We start from the raw sequence: 20,919 nt of genomic DNA on the forward strand, positions 1-20,919 counted from the left end.
TTCTGATTACTAAATAAAGACACATCTAAAACTAACGAAAAACATTTTCTTTTTTCTATTAAACTTATTTATGAATTTTAATCAAGAAAAACGTAATAATAAGTCCGACATTTTGTCACGTTTTTCTATGACGTCACAGAGTGCTTTTTCATACAAATTCCATAGTAATTTCGTGTTTTGACGTTTAGTAAAAAGTAACTGATTTGACTAGTTGGAAACTAGCCTATTTCCTGTCGCAAAAGTCATAACAATTACAGTATTTTTTAAAATTATTTTCAGTTCTATACTTTTGCGACGGAAAATTCCATTTGATATCAACTCAGAATCATGGTCTGAATCATTCCTCAAAGTTTTCGTTACGGTACGCTGTATAGTGATAGTGGTACTCGTATCATAAAATTGATGGTCCATCAATTGAGCGATAACTTTGAGTATTGCTTAACTGTATCAATAATTTCCTCTCGCATCTAGGCTACGAGTTCCATACCACTGAGTACACTTTAATCATTGCTTACTTAATAGTGATTGCCTACGGTTAATGAGACGTGAATGATACCCTATTTACGTTACTTAATACTTAATTTTATATAATTACTATTAATATTGCCACATTTTCCAGATTCGATTGATACACAGGCAACATAGGCTGGAATTCTGAGTATCAATCTATGAAGCTCTCGACACAAACACACATTTCAAATACGTACATTACTACACTTCCTCAATATCCTCACTTTTATAAACGTGCTCATAAAATGCAGTATTTATTGTAAATATCAATATAACAATACGTCACAAATACAAACTTAAAAACTAGTCATTAAATAACCCGCCCCTCACTGTTCCCGGAGCAAAGGTGCCCACAACACTAGCCGCATTACCGCGTTGAATGGCAATGGCCAGCCTTTGGACCAGGAACGAGCCGGAGCGGGAGTCACCTGTTTTCTCCCTGAGCCTGAGACCCAATTCTGACACAAAGATTTTGGTGTCCGCCCCCCAGCTACCAAAGGTCTCCACGGCAACGGGCACGAAGTTATATGCAGGCAATAGAGCTGCATACTTCTCCCTCTTCTTCTCAGCGGCATCCTCAGCCGCTGCCGCCGGTGAGTGGATGGTTCGACCAAGGTGGCTGGCGGCAACAGTGCTGACACAAGTAGCGTCCCAAACCAGGCACTTGCCATTTTTCCAAGGCACCAAAGTCAAACCATCCGGTCTCCTCCCGTCAGACCTACACAGGCCCGGGGGCTCAAGCACGCAGGGTACGCTCGCTGACACTAAGGCCCTCCGGATAATATCGTTGAGTGCATGGTGACGCGAGAACCTCCCCGCGCAACGTCGACAACTCAGTGCGTGATGGCTATCAGCTTCCACCATGGAACCGCAGGTGCATATGTGGGGTTCACACACCTTGCAACCCAGGCGAAAAGCCACCGCCACACGCAAAGAGTCGTCGTCTAATAAGGTGCCCAAGTGAGGGGAGGGTAACGCGTGCAACCATGCCCCAGATTCAGGTTGGGAAACCGCCCGGAGTCTGGCCAAAGATGCCCCATCGGCACGAGACATAAGTTGACCCTGGATCCGCTTCGCCCCGACATCATCCCACGCACGCTGAAGATCGGACTCAACAGGGATTGACTCTCCCGCGTTGAGGGCCCCCCATGCTGACAAGGCATCGGACACATAGGGCAAACTTTCCCCGCCGCCATTAGATTGGAGGATAGTAGCGACAAGGTCTGCAACCCCATGCGCCGACGCCAAGAAAGCCGGCAAGCCCACATCACGAGATAATCGCACCCCTAAACCCCCATACCGGATCGGGAGAGTCGCCTGCACCCATTGATTTTCATCAAAGGAGACGTTTAAAACAGACTCAACCGTCAATTTTAGGGCCTCGTCAAATGAAGCCACATCACCCGGACACTTCCAGGTTTTTTTTTTTTTCCTAGTGCCCCTGCCACACAGGATACGCAGGGTCCTTATTAATGCTACATACATACTTATGCTTCTATTATATATTCTCTAGTTTGCCCGCAATAGGGCCCTACACTGCGCTTCACTTTCATTCCGAGTCTCTATTAACATACCAGTTCTCGCATTTATGCCTCTCGCACTTTTATCCATCATCTTTCATTCCGTCATTCCTACGTCCCTATTCTACGTTTATTTTTAGGAGTTCGGTACACAGGGGATTTCTTTTTATTTCGAATAATTTTACACGCAATTTATTAAATGTATTATTACAACTTATATTCTAGCAATGACTTAATACTAACAATTTGCTTCTTATGTTAAATCTTAGGTCTAATTTCTTAAGTCGAGTGTTTTCTAATGACTAACAAAGTATACATCATTATACAGTTTAATCATTTTTCCTTATCTATTTCTATTGTTTACTATTTTAACTATTTTTATTACATAATTGACAAATTGTCTACAGTATTTCTTATCTCTAATTAGGTGTTCTAAGTTGCACACTTCCATTTTATAACCTGTGAGCTGTTCCAGATTAAATCTATCATTGCTGTGTATTGGACAGGCCACCAGGATGTGAGAAACATCCTCAGCCGACACTTCCAGGTTGGGGTAGTCCGTAGCAGATATGTAATCTTCGGAACAGCAAAGCACATCCGCAACAGAACAATTGCCACGTGCGCGGAAAGGTCTTTAAGACGTTCCTGAGTGACACAGAGAAGGCGAGTGCGAGAAGAAAGGGCCCCAGGAACTCCATCAAGAAAAATTGGAGACCCCAAAAGGGTGAAATCAGAAACCGAAAGTTCCTTAAGGCCTGGCAGAATCGAACAGAAACAAGTGAAGTGTGTACGAGCCTCTGTACTGCAGGGGAAAAATTCGCATTTAGAGGGATTCACCACTAGACCTAGTTCTTTGAGACGAGGAATAAGGGTCTCAAGATCCTGAAGAACATCTTCTGGTTTCCCTCCTATTGTGCCATCATCCAAATACCATACATTCAGGGTCGATTTGAGTTCGACTATGATTTTGTGTATGGCCAGACTGAAGACTAACGGCCCGAGCGGATCCTCCCACTTTTATAAATATATAGATATGGGTATTTTTTTGTATAAATTGAATATTAAATAGGGACATTAATAAAGCTTAACTTTAATTAAATAACAAAGAAAGAAAGACAGAAATAATTAAAATTCTGATTACCCGAACACCGAACGCCACGACACGCCACACCCCTTATACGCCGAATATTCGTATAGTATTCGATAAGTATAAGTACCGTAAAATACGAATATTCGTTTTTAGTGCTGTATATTTTAGGTAAGTAGGTAGATGATTTCGTTACCCGTAGCACGAAATCGAATAGTTTGACCGAATATTCGGTTCGGTAATAGTCAAACCGAATAAAAATCGGTATTTGGTTAAATCGCTATTCCGCGCATCTCTTATAATAAAATAGTACGAATTAAATACAAGGATCTCGTCTACATAAGTGCTGAACTTTTTTAATATCTCTTGCTGTAGTCCTCCGCAATACCGCGTTATTTGTTTAAGAAACATGTTTCCCGTCCTTCTTATCCCGAAAAGACTATTAAAATACGCTTGGGAAAGTATAAGCTTGACTTTTGTTTACCGCAAAACTATACACGTGATAACTATGAATACGGCTTCTGGCTTGTGGTCGAGTTATTAGAGCGGGTTGGTTCGCGATCCGGAACTTCTGGTTTTGACTCCTGGTGGGGACATGTCAAAAAACACTTTGTGAGACTGTCCTAATTTGGACCTACGATTGAGTAGACGCTCGCAGAACGACTAAAGCCTCTTAAATTAATAGAATGAGGGACTTTCCAGGCTACAATCCTGAAAAACAATATAGATGGCGCTGTACAGTTTGTCCTTCGTTTACCATCAAATTTCATGAATAACAGACATATCTTTTATCTTTGTTTTTGCGTATCAATGATGACCCTTTTTATTACACCCAGGTACAATTACATCTTCCACCCATTACTATTCTGATAAAAATAAAGAGAAGCAACATAGGTAGCAACATAAATCTATACATAATCTGATCAAAATCTCAAGCAACAAGTATGCTTCTGCCACCTTGCATTTTTGATTAATTATGTACCCGAGCAGTAAGAAAATAGGTACTTTTCATATTAAAACTGAACTTTTGGGGAACGTAGCCTGGAAAATCCCTAATTGTATTAAAATCTTCAGCAAACAATAGTCATACTTTTTTACTCATCATCATGTTGTCCAAACCGTATCCGGCGAAGGCGACTCCTAAATATCTATCCCGGGTCGTTGTTGTGGTGGTCTCTGATGTGGCTGGCGAAACCGAACTTCGACTTGTAGGTCCGGTCACACGGCACACAATAAAGCTGGCCTAACGAAATGAGTGTGTAGTTATAGGAGGGTTTCGGTCGAGTCTTCCGTATTTGGCGCTTTCCGTCGAGATCTTGTAAAGGCTTCTCTTCAAATAAATTCACGCTATTATGAACGATGCGGTGCCATTCCGGTCTAAGACGAGCACGATCCTCCCAACTAATAGTTGGTATCTCACATGCCATGAGATTGCGTTTAAGCACGTCTTTGTAACGCAGATATTGCCCACTATGTTTAAGTCACTATTGCGTTGCCCATTCTCATTTTGTGAATCACATGTTTTGCGTAAGGAGTTTCATTCATTGCATCACACACATTTGCCTCGGTGTGTCGGTGATTCACTCTGATAATTCTGAAAGTTTCCTTTTCTAGTCTCTAGGTCGAAACACTTAGTCACACATTCATTTCTGTCTCAGTCATACAATTAACCCACTGTTTGGCGACATGTTACATGTTTAGCAAATAAATTGTATGACAAATTATAATCACAATACAATACAGAAAACCTTTTTATTGCATTTAAAGTAGAACAATTACACGCAAAAGAAAATACGACCTTATTTGGCGATAAGCAGCAGTAACAATTTCTTCTAAGCAATCTTAGGGTGAAAGAACTTGCAGTTGGAGACCGGGATGGTGCTATACCTAAATAAATAAGAGATAGAAAAATAACCACATAACGTACCATAAATATACTTAATCTAAGTACTTACCTAATATAAATATTCACTAGTATGTACGTAGTTAGATCATATTTAAAAACGTTCTCAGTCGTTTCAGAATCGAATAACTAACGTTTGTGTGAATTGGATCATGGCACAGACATCCAAATAAGTAGTTCGCAAATGAGCCACTCAGCTTCAGTCAGTAGATTAGTGTCATTAAAAGATAACTTATTTTCTGTAGCTAAAACTACCCTTTGTCCATTCCCAATGTCTAATCTCCGTAACAAATTTCATCAAAATTGGTTTAGTAGTTTTGGCGTGAAAGCGTAATAACTGACAGACAGAGTTACTTTCGAATTCTTAATATTACGTAGTAGGGATTTGTAATTGCGACAATAAAAATATATATTTTTGTGGAACCCTGGCGAGCTAAATAGCTTGAGACACAATAGAGCTAGATTTGTACTAAATCAGTGTTATTCTTAAGCAAAACACTTTATACAGACTCTATAATTGCTTCTTTCGTTCCTCTACTCTATGCGACTTATAGATCCATCTACCCTAATAGAAATTACGAGCGTGGGTTCCATCTGTCTGAGTAAAAACATCCGCAGATTTATTGGCAATACTCCACAGCAAAGTTTAATAAACTTGTAATCATTTATTTGGTATCAACATGAAAATAAGATGTAAAGGTTGCCTTACTTTTAATTTTAATTTTGCTGTCCTTCCTCTCAATTCTCTTAATTACACAAGCTGCCTAAGTCCGTCTAGCATCTACGTCTCTTAATTTATAGTTATTGTTTAATGAGGAAAAAAAAATGAAGCTCAAATGTAGGCGGCAGCACTGCTGAATGTTCCTAAATTATGACAGGGGGGTTAAAATGGCCACATTGAAGCAATTCATCTAAAAAAGCAATATTGCTATTTGACATTTGTTTGCTTTGCGCACTTACTTTTATGTGCAAATGTCAAATTGCAATATTGCTTTCTTAGATGAATTGCTTCGATGTGGTCATTTTTACCCCCTAGTTCTACATACTGTCCAGCTAAAATTCGTGGTGAATGGCCATAAAATATGGAGCAACGTGTATCCCGTGTGAACAGACGGATCGAAAACAAGGTCCGGTACAGGTTCAGGTATATTTTCCGAAGACCTCAACATGACAATATCGGTCCCGCTTGGCTCCCATAACACCGTCTTCCAGGCCGAGTGTATGGGCATCACGCTAGCGGCAAATGCGATCATGGCCAGGCAGGTACGGGACAATTCCATTAGAATACTCTCGGACAGCATGGCAGTTTTGCAAGCCCTCAACAACTACTGCATTAGTTCAGGGCTCATACACAACTGCCACCAATCACTGACTGAAGTATGTAAGTACAACCACGTCACTTTACAATGGATCAAAGGACACAGCGGTTCAAGAGGTAACGACGCGGCGGACGAGCTAGCTAGAGGGGGATCGGAGGCAACGGCCATCGGTCCGGAGCCGATATTGCCGATCCCATTCGGACAGGTTCGTTCGCTGCTACGGACGAGAGTCGCCAACAAACACAGCAAACTATGGACCACCGAAAAGCAATGCAGGCAGGCTAAGATGGCACTACCCAACATTGATAGCCGTCTCTCCAAGAGACTTCTGAAATTAAAGAGGTCTCAACTAAGACAGGTAACAGCTGTTATTACTGGTCACGGTGCCTTCAACAAACATCTGTTCACACTAGGTGTCACAGACAGCGCCCTGTGCAGAGCCTGCATGGAGGCGGAGGAGACAGCGGCTCACGTTCTACTGGAGTGTGGAGGAGTCGCCAACTACCGGGCCAGGCACCTCGGCCTGACGGGGTGCCTCCCCGAGGTGGTCAGCAACGTCAAAGGACTGTTAGACTTCCTTGGGGAACTAGGCTGGCTGGAGTAATCCAGCCGTTTCAGGTATCACGCAAAATAGGCGCACAGACGTCGAGTTGCGGAAACCGGCCCGCGAATACCAATACCAATACCAATCCCGTGTGAAGGCCATCAGCTGGAATAAGGGAATAAGGCAGTTTTGATTGAAAATGAGTTTTTCTAAGTTTTCTTCAATCCAATCTTTAGGGAATGAAAATACACTTTGATTTTGCAGTTAATCGGTGCGCTGCGTTGCATTATTGGCTATAGTGTAAATATATAACCAAAGCTATTTGTTTGTTTACTCAAATAACAATCTATTTTCTCAATGGAAATGTCCAAATTTAAGACCACTCGACAGTAGCGACACCTAGAGAAATAGGTAGTTTATATCCTCATTGTATAAAGGAAAATGAGATTTCACTGTCAAGGGAAATCACAATTCTTTTTCCCTATTCATCCATTGGTAAAGTTTGCAATGTTTTACACAAATAATAATCTAGATCCGGTCACATTTAAGTAAGTATATTTACTTTACGTATTATTAGGTTAAGGTATACTTATATTATATTATGTGCCATGTTACCTGATTTAATAAGTATACATTATCATCGAGAATAATTCAAATTACTGACTGAGCACTAGGGTTGTGCGACACAATATGTACGGATTTATCTTGCAGGGCGAGGGTCGCGTGACAACAGCGCTGCTGCAATGCAACAGATTTGTAGGCGCACTTATAGTTAACGTTATGATTAAAATGTGGAGGAAGCAAGAGAAGTGTGTCAGGATCGAAGCAATTGGAATTCCATGGTCTCTGATTACCTCGGTGGGAAATAGGTGTGGGTGTATGTATGTACGTATGATTAATATGTGAAATAATCGTGAGTAATGGATTTATTGAAAAAGGTTAGGTTACATGAATTTTCTGAGAGGCAATTCCACTTCTTATCAACTCAGAATCATGATCTGAATCATCCTCCTCAGTATTCGGTACGATGTCACTAACACCTGTATATATCCTAACAAATTACACTTATTGCAGATACTTCGTATATATACCAGCAGGTTCGGAAGTAGGCCAAATTCCGTCGTGGTCTTGACATGTAGAACGCTTTGCCAGTTGACATTTGCGGTCGCCACGAATATAACTGCGGCTCTTTGGCGCAAGCTATCGCAAGAGCGGCTCCACTTGCTCTAACAACTATAAATATATGTATATGTTAGTGACATCGGAACAAATACTAAGGAGGATGATTCAGACCATGATTCTGAGTTGATATCAAGTGGATTTTCCTGTCGAAAATTCATGATGAAGATCTTCAAAAAAATCAAAATCGAATGAGTTTTATTGCAATTGTACAGTACAAAAAAAATGTCATAGTTACATTATAAAAAAGAAAAAATACAGAAATATAAAAAAAGAAAATATAGAAAATTCGTAAATAGAATATATTGTAAGGGACACCCCCTCTATACTACCGGCCTACCCTGCACCGTCTATATAAAGCTAGAGCTTGAACCAGAGACGCCATTTGCTTGACGGCGCTCGAGGTGTTCGGACGTATCTCCGTTGGTTGTTAAGGTCACGTGAGCTATTTCTATTTTTCGCTATTTTTGTAAATATTTGATCAAGTGTGATATCGTTACATTTTGTTATTTAAATTCATTACAAGTTGTAATCAGTTTTCGTTTTTATTTGAAATAAATTATTGTTAAAAACATTAAAAGTTAAGTTTTTGTTAAGAATTGTTTTTTTTTAATTTATTTCCACTTCTGAAACTAAAATCAGAAGTGGGATAAAGAACTTGTTAGCCCACTTGAAACAAAAACAAGAAAATCGTTATAAGTAAATCAAATAGTGTGACGATTACCCACTTGATTTATTAGTGTTTTAACTGTCCATTTGAATTTATTTTTGTGTTTGTGTGGTGATTATGGTGCGTGACGAATCCCGTAGCCGTGAACGGCAACACACCCGGGGTAGGTCGCGTAAGCGACGTAGTTCTCGAAGCAGGCGAGTTCCGCGGACTAGATCCCGCGACCGCAGGCGTAGTTATTCGCGAGGTAACTTAACTACTGAACGGAGTGTTTCGCGAAGTGGCTCACGTGTTCGAGATCGACGAGATTCGTACGGTTCTGAGAGACGTTCGCGTAGTCGGGTTAGGCGCCGCGTGCGCGACTCGGTGCGTAGTCCCCGTCGGCATCGTTCGCGAAGTAGCACCTACTATAGGTCGAGATCACTTTCACGTAGTAGTTCGCGACGACGACGTCGGCGTCATACACGAAATAATACCCGTGATAGGTCACGTCACCGCTCGCGTAAAAGCCCGTGTGATATACGCGGCCCAAATCCGGTTCCTCCCGAAACACCGCAACGACATCCATCCGTGGCGTCAGGCGTTCCGTGCTCCGAGGCATCTACTCTAGCACATGCTTTGATGCAGGCTATTAAGAACATGCAACCTGCGAAGTCACAACATTATTATGTGTCTAACTTTGACCCTTCTATAAATAACATCGAAGCATGGTGCGAAGAAGTGGATCGCGCTAGAGAGGCGAACGGATGGAGCGATCATGAGTGCCTGTCACGCGTAGCCTCATGTCTAAAGGGTGACGCTAGGGTATGGCTCAGCGAGTGGGTCACTAATGATAGAACATGGTCTAATTTTAAGCTAGAGTTTAAATCTCTCTGCCCCAACCAACTCGACTTTGCCAACATTTTATTTGAGGCTATGAAAACAACTTCCGATAAATATCCAACCTATGCAGAGTATGCACGTCGTACCTTGCTGCGCCTACGAATTGTTCAAGGTTTAAGCGACGAGTTGAGAACACTTATTGTTATCCGCGGTATAGATAGTCCTCAGGTACGTGCGGCTGCCGCCAATGCAAACTTAACCCCGGACACCATAGTTTCATTTCTCTCAATTTACACTAAGCCTAATCTGGCGAAACGAGACAACGCGAGTAACTTTAAAAAACAGGGCCAATCAAAGTCTTATAACGCCGGTCCGAAATGTTTTTCATGTAACCAACGAGGACATGTTAGCCGTGATTGTAAGCACCCAAAGTCTAACACGGCCCCTAGCGCACAGCCCGGGCCCAGTAATACATGCACATTTTGTAAGAAACAGGGACACACCGAGGACAAGTGTTTTGCCAAAGCCCGATCAGAGACACGAAATCAACGAAATGTTAATCTGTGCTCCTATCGACCAAATCTTCCCAAAAACAACGACATAACTTGCGCGGTGGTAGATGGAGTACCGTTAGATGTACTCATTGATAGTGGCGCCCTTGATGTGTCTCTCATTTCTGCAGATGTCCTAAAACACATTTCGTCCCAACCTAAGCCAGGACGCTGTGTGCTGAAGGGCTTAAGTGACAAAGAAATAGTCGCCACGTCTTACGTCACCGTTACGGTTGAATTTAGTGATGTATCCATTGAAGTTGACTTAGTAGTAGTACCAACTCCCTTGATGAGCGCCCCCGTCATAATTGGCACTGATGTGCTGAATCGTGACGGAATAACTTACGTACGCACCAAAGACAGACAATATCTCACGCGTAGCGACACTTGCGCTTCTGTGAACACCGTTGAGTCTGGCGATCAAGTAAAAATAAACACACCCCTTCAAGGCGAGGAGTTGAAGAGCCTTATGTCTGTCATTGGTGAGTATTCTGACTTTCTAATCTCGGGCACTGCTGCCACCACCGTTCGAACGGGAGAGATGGAGATACGACTTACTGATCTAACACCGGTAGTGTACAGGCCGTACAAGCTCTCCTATCAAGAGAAGCTTAAAGTTCGAGAAATTACTAATGACCTTTTGGGTAAGGGTGTAATTAGACGGTCTAAATCGGAGTATGCGAGTCCAATCATCCTCGTAAAAAAGCGGGACGGTTCTGATAGGCTTTGTGTCGACTATAGGGCCCTTAACCGAGTCACGGTAAAAGATCGTTACCCTCTCCCGCTGATCGACGATCACATTGACAGACTAGGCGGTTACAAATTTTTTACTAGCCTCGACATGGCGACTGGTTTCCACCAGATTCCCCTTAAAGAAGAGTGCATACCACTTACCGGTTTCGTAACGCCAGAAGAGCACTTCGAATATGTTAGAATGCCGTACGGACTAGCCAACTCCCCCATCGTGTATCAGCGAATAATAAACGACACTTTGCGCGATCACATTAATGAGGGCAACGTCTTGGTTTACGTAGACGACGTACTTCTTCTAAGCAACACCGTCCAGGAAGGAATCGAATTACTACGCAAGGTGATGAAGACCCTTACTACCGCCGGCTTTTCGATCAATCTGCGAAAATGTTCGTTCCTGGTAACCGAGGTGGAGTACCTAGGCAGGGTAATAAGTCAGGGTCAGGTTAGGCCGAGTCCGCGAAAGGTAGAAGCGTTAGCTAATTCCTCACCACCAGAGAACGTTAAACAGGTGCGTCAGTTCCTGGGCTTAGCAGGGTACTTTAGACGCTATATAAAGGACTATGCTACAAAAACGGCCCCCATCGCCCATTTGCTTCGTAAGGACGCCAGGTTCATCTGGACACCTGAATGTGAAGCCATCCGTCAGGACATAATCAAACATTTAACGAACGAGCCAGTTCTCGCAATTTTCGACCCAAATCTTACCACCGAAGTCCACACGGACGCGAGCAGTGCAGGTTACGGCGCCGTCCTTTTGCAGGTCCACCCAGATAAAAAGAAACATGTCGTTGCCTATTTCAGTAGGTCCACTCAAGGAGCTGAGAGCAGATATCACTCCTATGAGTTGGAGACGCTCGCTGTCGTTAAAGCACTCCAAAATTTCCGACATTATCTCGTAGGGTCAAAATTTGTGGTCGTTACTGACTGCAACGCGTTGAAGTCCACCGAACGTAAGAAAGATCTTCTACCACGAGTTGCTCGCTGGTGGACTTATCTACAAGATTTTGAATTCTCGATTGAATATCGCAAAGGTGTAATGATGCCTCATGCAGATTATTTAAGCCGCAACCCCGTGGCCTCTGTCAATCAAATTTCTAAACCCCGAAACTGGGCTCAAATTGCACAGTCCGCTGATGAAGAAACCCAAGATCTAATTCAAAAACTTCAAGACGGTCATTTAGATGCCGATCGTTATTCCGTCCAAAATGGTATTCTGTACTACAAGTACGTCCCAATAGGCGAGCAGCCTCGACTGCTATGTTACGTTCCCAAAGGCCACCGACTCAGTCTTCTCAGGGTGTTTCATGACGAACATGAACACATCGGCTCAGAAAAGACCCTCGACCTCATTCAGAAGCATTTCTGGTTTCCAGGCTTGAGACGCTTTGTAGCAAAATATGTGAGTCATTGTCTTGTATGCATTTCGCAAAAGAGAGTTCCCCGTGCACCGCTACAACCCATTACCTCGTGGGAAAAACCCGACACTCCATTCCACACCGTGCACGTTGACGCTCTGGGTCCCCTGCCTGTGTCCGAAGGATACAAATTCGTTCTTCTTATAGTGGACGCCTTCACTAAGTTCTCTCTGCTGTACCCCATTTATAGACAAGACGCTGTCGAATTAAAACGCGTTGTTACGCAAGCTATTTCCTTGTTCGGGGTGCCTAAACTCATGATAACAGACAAAGGGCGTATGTTTGAATCCAATGACTTCGTCACGTGGATCAACGAGCTTGGTTGCGTCCTCCACTATATAACTCCGGAGATGCATCACGCCAATGGTCAGGCTGAACGATATATGCGGACCGTTCTTAACATGTTGCGCATACAGGCGAACTATAAAAAAGCGTCCTGGTCAGAGACGCTGTGGAAACTTCAATTAGTGCTTAACATCACGAAACAGAAGACAATCCAAGCTTCGCCGCTGAATCTCCTCATTGGCACAGAAGCGACAACTCCTGTCATTCGCGCGCTAGTGCGTGACATAGCCATCGAAAACTCGTCACCCAATCGAGAGGCCTTACGAGAAATCACCAGGAGTCGAGCCCGGGAACTACTAACGAACAATCGATTCAACCAAGACGAACGAGTGAATCGACGGCGTCATCCACCTCGCCAATTCAACATTAACGATCATGTGTTCGTTATGAAGTTTTCTCAGTCGACAGGAAAACTCGATCCTGGTATGCGGGGCCCCTACAAAGTGATAGAGGTTCTGCCCAGCGGACGCTACGTACTCCGTTTGCTGAGCGGCGGCTACGGCAAAACAACACAGGCTGCGGCCCAGCATATGGTGTTGTGGCGGGGCGAGTGGTGCCCAGAGTCTTGTACAGCGTTCTTTGAAGGTGAGATACCTTTGATGATCTGGTGTAAGTGTCAGTCGCTCTGGTACTGGTCACTCAGGTGCTTATCGCCTGGCGTTCGTCGCTGCACTTTGTCTTTTTATGTTTTGCTATATCGCCTGGTTGGTCCCAGGGCGGTATCATGAGCTGGTTCCAGTTCACACGTATGAATACGGTCTACGTGCTGAATGGGCTTGCACGTACGAATATGGTCTGCGTGGCAAGTGGCTTGACGTTCGAATACGGTCTGCGTCAAGTCAGCCGGTCTTATGATTCACACGTATGAATACGGTCTGCGTGTTGGGCAGGCTTGACGTTCGAATACGGTCTGCGTCAAGCTTGTCAGCGTAACAGCTCACACGTATGAATACGGTCTGCGTGTTGAGTAGGCTTGACGTATGAATATGGTCTGCGTCAAGTCATGTTGCAGGTGAACTGGTAGCAGCAGGTGAGCAGTTCAGCGAGTAAGCCTCCCTGGAGAAAGATCGCACAGTACGACCTTGGCCGGACCTGGTAAAACAAAGAGAGACGTCTCTTCCTTTAAGAATAAGGGATTAAATGATTGATGATGCGTGATGAGTTTGAAAGTCTGATGTATGAATTAACTGAATGATGATCGAAAGAAAGGTGTAACAGGTTGAGTGCTCACTTAATTCCTTTGAACATTTGCAATAAAAACTTTCTTTCAGACGAGAACGTGAATGATGATGAGACTTCACCCGCAGGGCCCAGCTATATAGCTAGCCCTATACCAGTGCTAGACGACGACGAGACCACGTCGGCAGGTAACGCTACAGCGGCTGACCCTTCTATGCCCCTGCTAGACGACGACATGGACGCTGGACCAGCGGCGCCAGGTGTTGCGGGTCCCAGCACTCTAAGGGACTGTGTCGAGGACGACACCCTGTCAGGAGAGGCCGTGTAAGGGACACCCCCTCTATACTACCGGCCTACCCTGCACCGTCTATATAAAGCTAGAGCTTGAACCAGAGACGCCATTTGCTTGACGGCGCTCGAGGTGTTCGGACGTATCTCCGTTGGTTGTTAAGGTCACGTGAGCTATTTCTATTTTTCGCTATTTTTGTAAATATTTGATCAAGTGTGATATCGTTACATTTTGTTATTTAAATTCATTACAAGTTGTAATCAGTTTTCGTTTTTATTTGAAATAAATTATTGTTAAAAACATTAAAAGTTAAGTTTTTGTTAAGAATTGTTTTTTTTTAATTTATTTCCACTTCTGAAACTAAAAATATAAATATTAGTGTTATTTGTTTTCATTATTTTCCGTTCTTTACTTTTGCGAACGAAAATTTCACCTAAGTACTTAATATTAACTCAAAATTATGGCCTGAATGATCCCTCGAAGTTTTCGGTACGATGTCACTAACACCCTGCATTTATAATTAATATGAGAGAAATGAATACCTAGGTAAAAAAGTACCTAGGTTGGTTGCGCAAATAACAAGACATTTGGTGTCTTAAATATGGCCCTTACAGCGTGGGAAGCTTAGTCGAAGCTAAATCGAACTTATAATAACTGATTGTTAGAGTGCCTCATTCATTCAACGTCAACTCAATATGTCAATCTGCTTTACAGTGGATAAAAGCAATGAGGATAAAGTGCAAACTGAACTCTATATTTAGAGCCGTAGTTATCCAATATCCTTGATACATTCGCAATATTAATTATATTCGCTCCTCTGGATACTTTTTACAACACAAAGAAATCAAAAGTACCAAGTAAAATCAATCAAATGTAGGAACATTGTTTGTTCATTCTTTATTTATGTAACCCTAAATAAATAGCATTTCACGTGGGATTCCGATGTTCTTTCAAGTATATGGATTGGTACTGTACTGTGATCGAAATCGCCACGCCGCCGCCGGCGTGGTCGACATTTTCCCTCATTCAGCGCTTATCGCTATCGTCCCACTAAAGCCGTTTATTATTTCAAATATAATCCTCTCTGACGTACACTATCTATTACTCCTCTTCTCCTTCTATCGTGTGGATAGTGAGGTTGATGGCCAACCTATTCAATCCTGGTGTCAGGGTTACTATTGAGTCGCCAAAGATATCGATCATGTAACGACTACTTACATACATCACTAAATAGTAACCAGGACCAACGGTTTAACGCGCCTTCCGAAGCACAGATCATCTTACTTTCAGACAATCAGGTGATCAGCCTGTAATGTTCTAATCAAACTAGGGATGACAAAGTGAATTTTGTGATATATCCCCACCAGGATTCAAACCCGGGGCCTCCGCCCAACGCTCTACCACTGGACCACGGAGGACGCCTCTTACAAATAATATGTGAAATATATTTTTTCTAGACATTACGTGGGCGTCGTGGCTTCTTAGTCATTGTATTGTGCAAACACAGACTTATTTAGATTAAAATGTTTTTTTCTAGACTATGATGAGAGTACCTAGTATACGTATTATGTATTCTCACGGGAATGAGAAATTACTAAGACTTTAATATGCGTAGGAGATTGGTGAGTAGGTCTATTCTCATACATGGAATTCCGATGATCCCCAAAAATGAGTGGAGAAAACATTGTCTGAAGCGAAATACGTCCTTACAACAGAAACAGACAATAAAGCAGCACAATAAACCATTAGTGGTGTTACATTACACACTAATTTAGCGAATGTTACATTTACGACAGCTTACGTAACAAAAGTCCCCACATACACTAACAAATTAAAAATACCGACGCAGATTGTGTACGCACACAATCCCTGAAAAGGTTTCACGTACATGTTTGCCAGGACAAACTTACATTTTCTCGAAAAGGTTCACAAGGGACCCTAAAATAAGTAAACCTAATAATTATAGTACATCTAAAATAAAATAAGTACTTCTTCTTCTTCTCTCGTGTACCCACACTATAAGTGTAAGAGGTGGATATTACCAACCTCATCAACCATGGTGTCAGGGTTATGATTGAGCCGCCAAAGGCCCCTGACATAGCTCATGTAACGATTACTCACTTACATCACTAAATAGTAACCGGGACCAACGGCTTAACGTGCTTTCTGAAACACGGATCATCTTACTTTCAGACAATCAGGTGATCAGCCTGTAATATCCTAACCAAACTAGGAATCACAAAGTGATTTTTGTGATATGTCGCCACCGAGATTCGAACCCGAGGCCACCGGATCGCGAGTCCAACGCTCAACCACTGAAGAATTTGTACGCAAATCCCGTAGAACCTAACTACTCATTAAAAAGTATAATTGCTATTTGTGTCAAGTAAAGTATTGATTTCAACTTATCATACTCTATAATTATCAGTTGGTGCGGTTAATAAAGCTTTGTTCTGATGTTCCTATTGTATATTTTGCTGTAAGTACTCACTTAAAATCAATATCGAAAATCTGAGTGGTTTAAAAGGCCACATCGAAAAATATCATCTAAAATAGCAATATTGCTTTTTGACATTGGCGCATATTATAAAAGTAAGTGCGCAATGTCAAAAACTTCAGGACCCCGATACCGACCCCGCCGGCGTGGTCGACGATTTCCCTCATTCAGCGCTTATCGCTATCGACCGACTAGGGTCGATTAATTCTTTCAAATATTTTTCCGCTCAGACGACGTCCTGAGCCGAGGTTCGCGCCCAACTGGGCACCCTCAGGCCTGTTGTCTTAAACGTTGTATCGGGTGAGAGCCTTCAGCGCTCCCCATTTGTCCGGCCAAGTAGTTAATGCCATCTGCGGCAAATCTACAATAAGTCACGTCAAAAAAAAAGCAATGTCAAAAAATGACAAATAGTAATATTCCATTTTAGATGAATTGCTTTGATATGACCTTTTTAACTAAGTAAAATGTTTTGCCAGAGTGATCGGGTCGTCTGGTTGAATGGTTCTTAGGTATTTTGCGAATATTATGCTTCGAATAACGATACTCTGTAAACTAAGGGGCGAGACGAGGTCCAATAAGCGAATTTGAACAATATTTCAGTTTAGATTTTCGTTACCAAGGTAACCACCATGTTTCAGGAGTTACCCCAGCTGAGCCTACCGTCCATGTTCGATTTTATCGGTGGCTACGTAGCACAACAACAAAATGTCTGAGATTATACTGATAGTAATTGTTTATTTCAATGTATGTTTTGAGTGAGTTTGTATTGTCAATATTGTCTCAAAAATAGTGTAGGATCCCTTTCAGTGTAAAATATTCTAGCCGGTTAATGAGCTCGTGACACCAAACACTTCAGAACCCCGATACTGACCCCGATGGCGTGGTCGACGATTTCCCTCATTCAGTGCTTATCGCTATTGACCAACTAGGGTCGATTAATTCTTTCAAATCTGAGATTCGCGCCCAACTGGGCACCCTCAGGCCTGTTGTCTTAAATTTTGTACCGGGTGAGGGCCCTCAGCGCTCCCCATTTGTCCGGTCAAGTAGTTAATGCCATCTGCAGCAAATCTACAATAAGTCACGTCAGAAACAAAAGGTCTAAAATATCTTTAAGGGAAATACTATAAATGGTTCAAGGACGGAAGAGAAGAATCGATTTCATCTTTTTGTTTTTATATTTGTGATGTCCGTATTGTAAAGCTTAATGTGATCATTAAGCTATACAATACACCGCCAACTGATGTGAAAAAATCCTTTTATATTTTTATCCTTCGTATATGTATATCGATCTAGTGTATTATTGTGGGCGTTTCTGTTATTTAAAATTATATACATTATTGAAGTACTTATAAATAACATAATACTTTCAATACAACAAACATGAATGATAGCTAAAATTGTTTGCCAGCTCAGCATAAAACTCTGATTATTGGGAGTTAACGGAATTTCTGCTGACATGATATAACAAACAGTTCCGTGGTAGCCCAGTTGGTAGAACGCTTGCCTCTTACGTTAAGGTCGCAGGTTCGAATCCAGCACAGGCCTAAACTAATGATTCTCGATTTTGTTTTCGAATTCATGTTTTGATCATAAATGATTATCAGCGGTGAAGGAAAACATCGTGAGGAAACCCACATTCCCGAGAAATGCATTTTCGGACGTATGTGACCTAACCTGTATTGGGCTGGTTTTCCCTTCACGGATTGGAAGGTCAGATAGGCAGTCGTTCTGTAAAAAAGAAAAGTCCTGTCAAATATTCAGGTTAGGTAAGCGGACCCTGTGAAAAACGGGATAATACTAGGGAGATGTTGATATCAGACTCATTTATTCAACGTAATTATCATAGATAAATTTGTTGAAGGTCAACTTAACAGTTTTTAATCTACGTCATTACGCAGTGTTATAGCTGAGGAGAAGAAATGGCAAAAAACTGCAACAGTAAGACATCTTTTAAATCAATGTAGGTATATACTACAAGTTATTTCATGCGTAACTATAGGAACACATTTAATACCAAGCACTTTTATCATTTAGGTAATCTTTCAAGAGGTTTTTACATAAAGTAAGCCTCTCATCATGAGCTTTAAATTTATTTAAGTACTGAGAAATTAAAAATATTGTCTGATATTTGATTGTAAAAAGAACCCCAAAAAAGATTAATTTAATTTTGGATAGCAATTTTATTTTACAAAATAAGCTTTTGTCAAATAAATACATTTTTGAACAATCAAATCTTTTTGTGGTGTAGGTATGTTGTATAATATCTATCTCCCTATGTATAAAGAATTTAACATACGATAAACCTAAGGCTGTTTGGCAATTTTCTAAATAGTAAACGTTGGCTATTATTGTACGGTAAATTAAGTTCATTCTTACCCAGTTAAAAATAGTATGATAAGAATGGCAGCTGTCAGAACTGAGAACAAATATTTTCCTGGTAGGCACAAGGTTTTTGCACGTGTACAGCCATTTTTATTCGCTTCCATGCATTATAAAGTGTTTCCCATACGAGAAAATGCAAATGGCGACGGAATTCCAATGCCGGCCGAGGGTAAAGTTGGCCATGGTTTTTAATTTACCAAGTGCCACCATTACCGACCTTATCGGTCCGCTTACTTCCAGATCTGAAATAGGGCAGCTCTAAAATTGCCTCCTTATTCAGATTATCCTGAGAATGCTCCCATGTTGAAATTCGGTGCGCTTGAAACGCTGGTTATCGAGCTTTAATGGAAGTGGGACTTGGTATATCAGCCAATATAATCCCCCCTCGATATTAATGAATATAAAGCGTGTGCCCACCTACCATTTTAAATATATATATAATAAAAAAAAATATAAGTTACTTGCCAACCTCGTGTCTATGCCCATCGGACTCATATAAGTGAACATTTTTGAATATTTAATAGCGTATCCGTGATGATAAAGGGAAAGTCGTGATTTAGTTAAAAGTTTAGGTACCTAATTACCGTATTATGAAGTTTCTTTCATGTTCTTAATTATTAATTTACTTTCCGTAACAACGTACTACAACGCAACGTATATCTACTTACTTTGTGGTTAATTTTATCATTGTTCGTTATATTGCTATGTTAATGTATTACTTGATTGGGAAACATTCTAGCGGAAGTTATTATTATTGTTTTTCTAAATATAAATTTTCTACTTTGCATGTAATAAAGAATACAATAAATGTATGTATCCTATAGTATAATTTATTGTAAACGGAGTCATAAAGAGTGAAGAACGAACATTATTGCGTCGTTAAAATTGACTTTCGTTAGACGAATGCTTCGAATCTTTGTAGGTAGGTGCATAACTTGATTAGGTATGCGATAAATGAATTTTTCCTTTCTTTTCTCGCGGTCACTAAGAACAGAACGTCAATGCAATCATATTATAATCATGTTACTACAGCACTAGTGAATACCTTAATGATACTGATGTTACAATTTGAAAAGCTTCCCTCTCTCTTGTACTTCTATTTTGTTGTGTCCGAAAGGGTCTATGATGTGAAACTCATATGTAACTTACAAACTTGTACACCATCATAGTATGCAAATAAAGAATATTGAATATATGTATACTTTAAGTGCCGTATCTCACTAGCACCAGCGGAAAATTATTCGAGATTTCGTTCGCGGCAACAAATTGGTTCGCAACCTTTATACAACTGCATACATTTTGCTGGTGGCACAACCGTGATGCACTACCATGGTGATAAAGGGATCATAATAAGCAAGCATAATAATGACGAGATCCGATTCGAGATTGACGGGATTGGGCGAATCTCCTTGAGTTATACTATGATGATTTCCAAAGAAAACTAAATTATTTAGTTAATAATAGTAATATTGAAGAATAAAGGTTTTTGTTTTCTTTCAAAAAATATTTTTTTTTTTACTTTTTTCTCACTGCCAAACAAACAAGCAGTTTTCATCGTTTTTAGCCGTCGAACCGAAAATTTCGGGATCCCGCGAGATTGATATTTCCAATCCCGCGGGATCTCGAATTTGCCATCTCGAATCGGGATTGCATTCTCTACCTTATTCATCAAATCCTTATTAATCATCAAACTAGTTAGGTACCTTATATCTCTCTAATGAAAGTAAATTGCAAACGACATTTTTAGCATTAACACCTACATGCTCGTAAAGCTGGGTTGTCAAAGTTTTCGCGTCTAGCCGGCCGTTGACCGGAACTAGCTCATAACCATTAAATTGGGATGGTCGTTTAACTGTTAATTATTGCCGGCAGTCATTAAGGACCCTGGGAAAAAACATGCCAAGGGGAATTAAAAATATTCGACGCAACTTTAAAACAAACTTATCTGCAAACG

This window comes from Pectinophora gossypiella, chromosome 7, assembly GCF_024362695.1.
Source record: "Pectinophora gossypiella chromosome 7, ilPecGoss1.1, whole genome shotgun sequence".
NCBI lineage: Eukaryota > Metazoa > Arthropoda > Insecta > Lepidoptera > Gelechiidae > Pectinophora > Pectinophora gossypiella.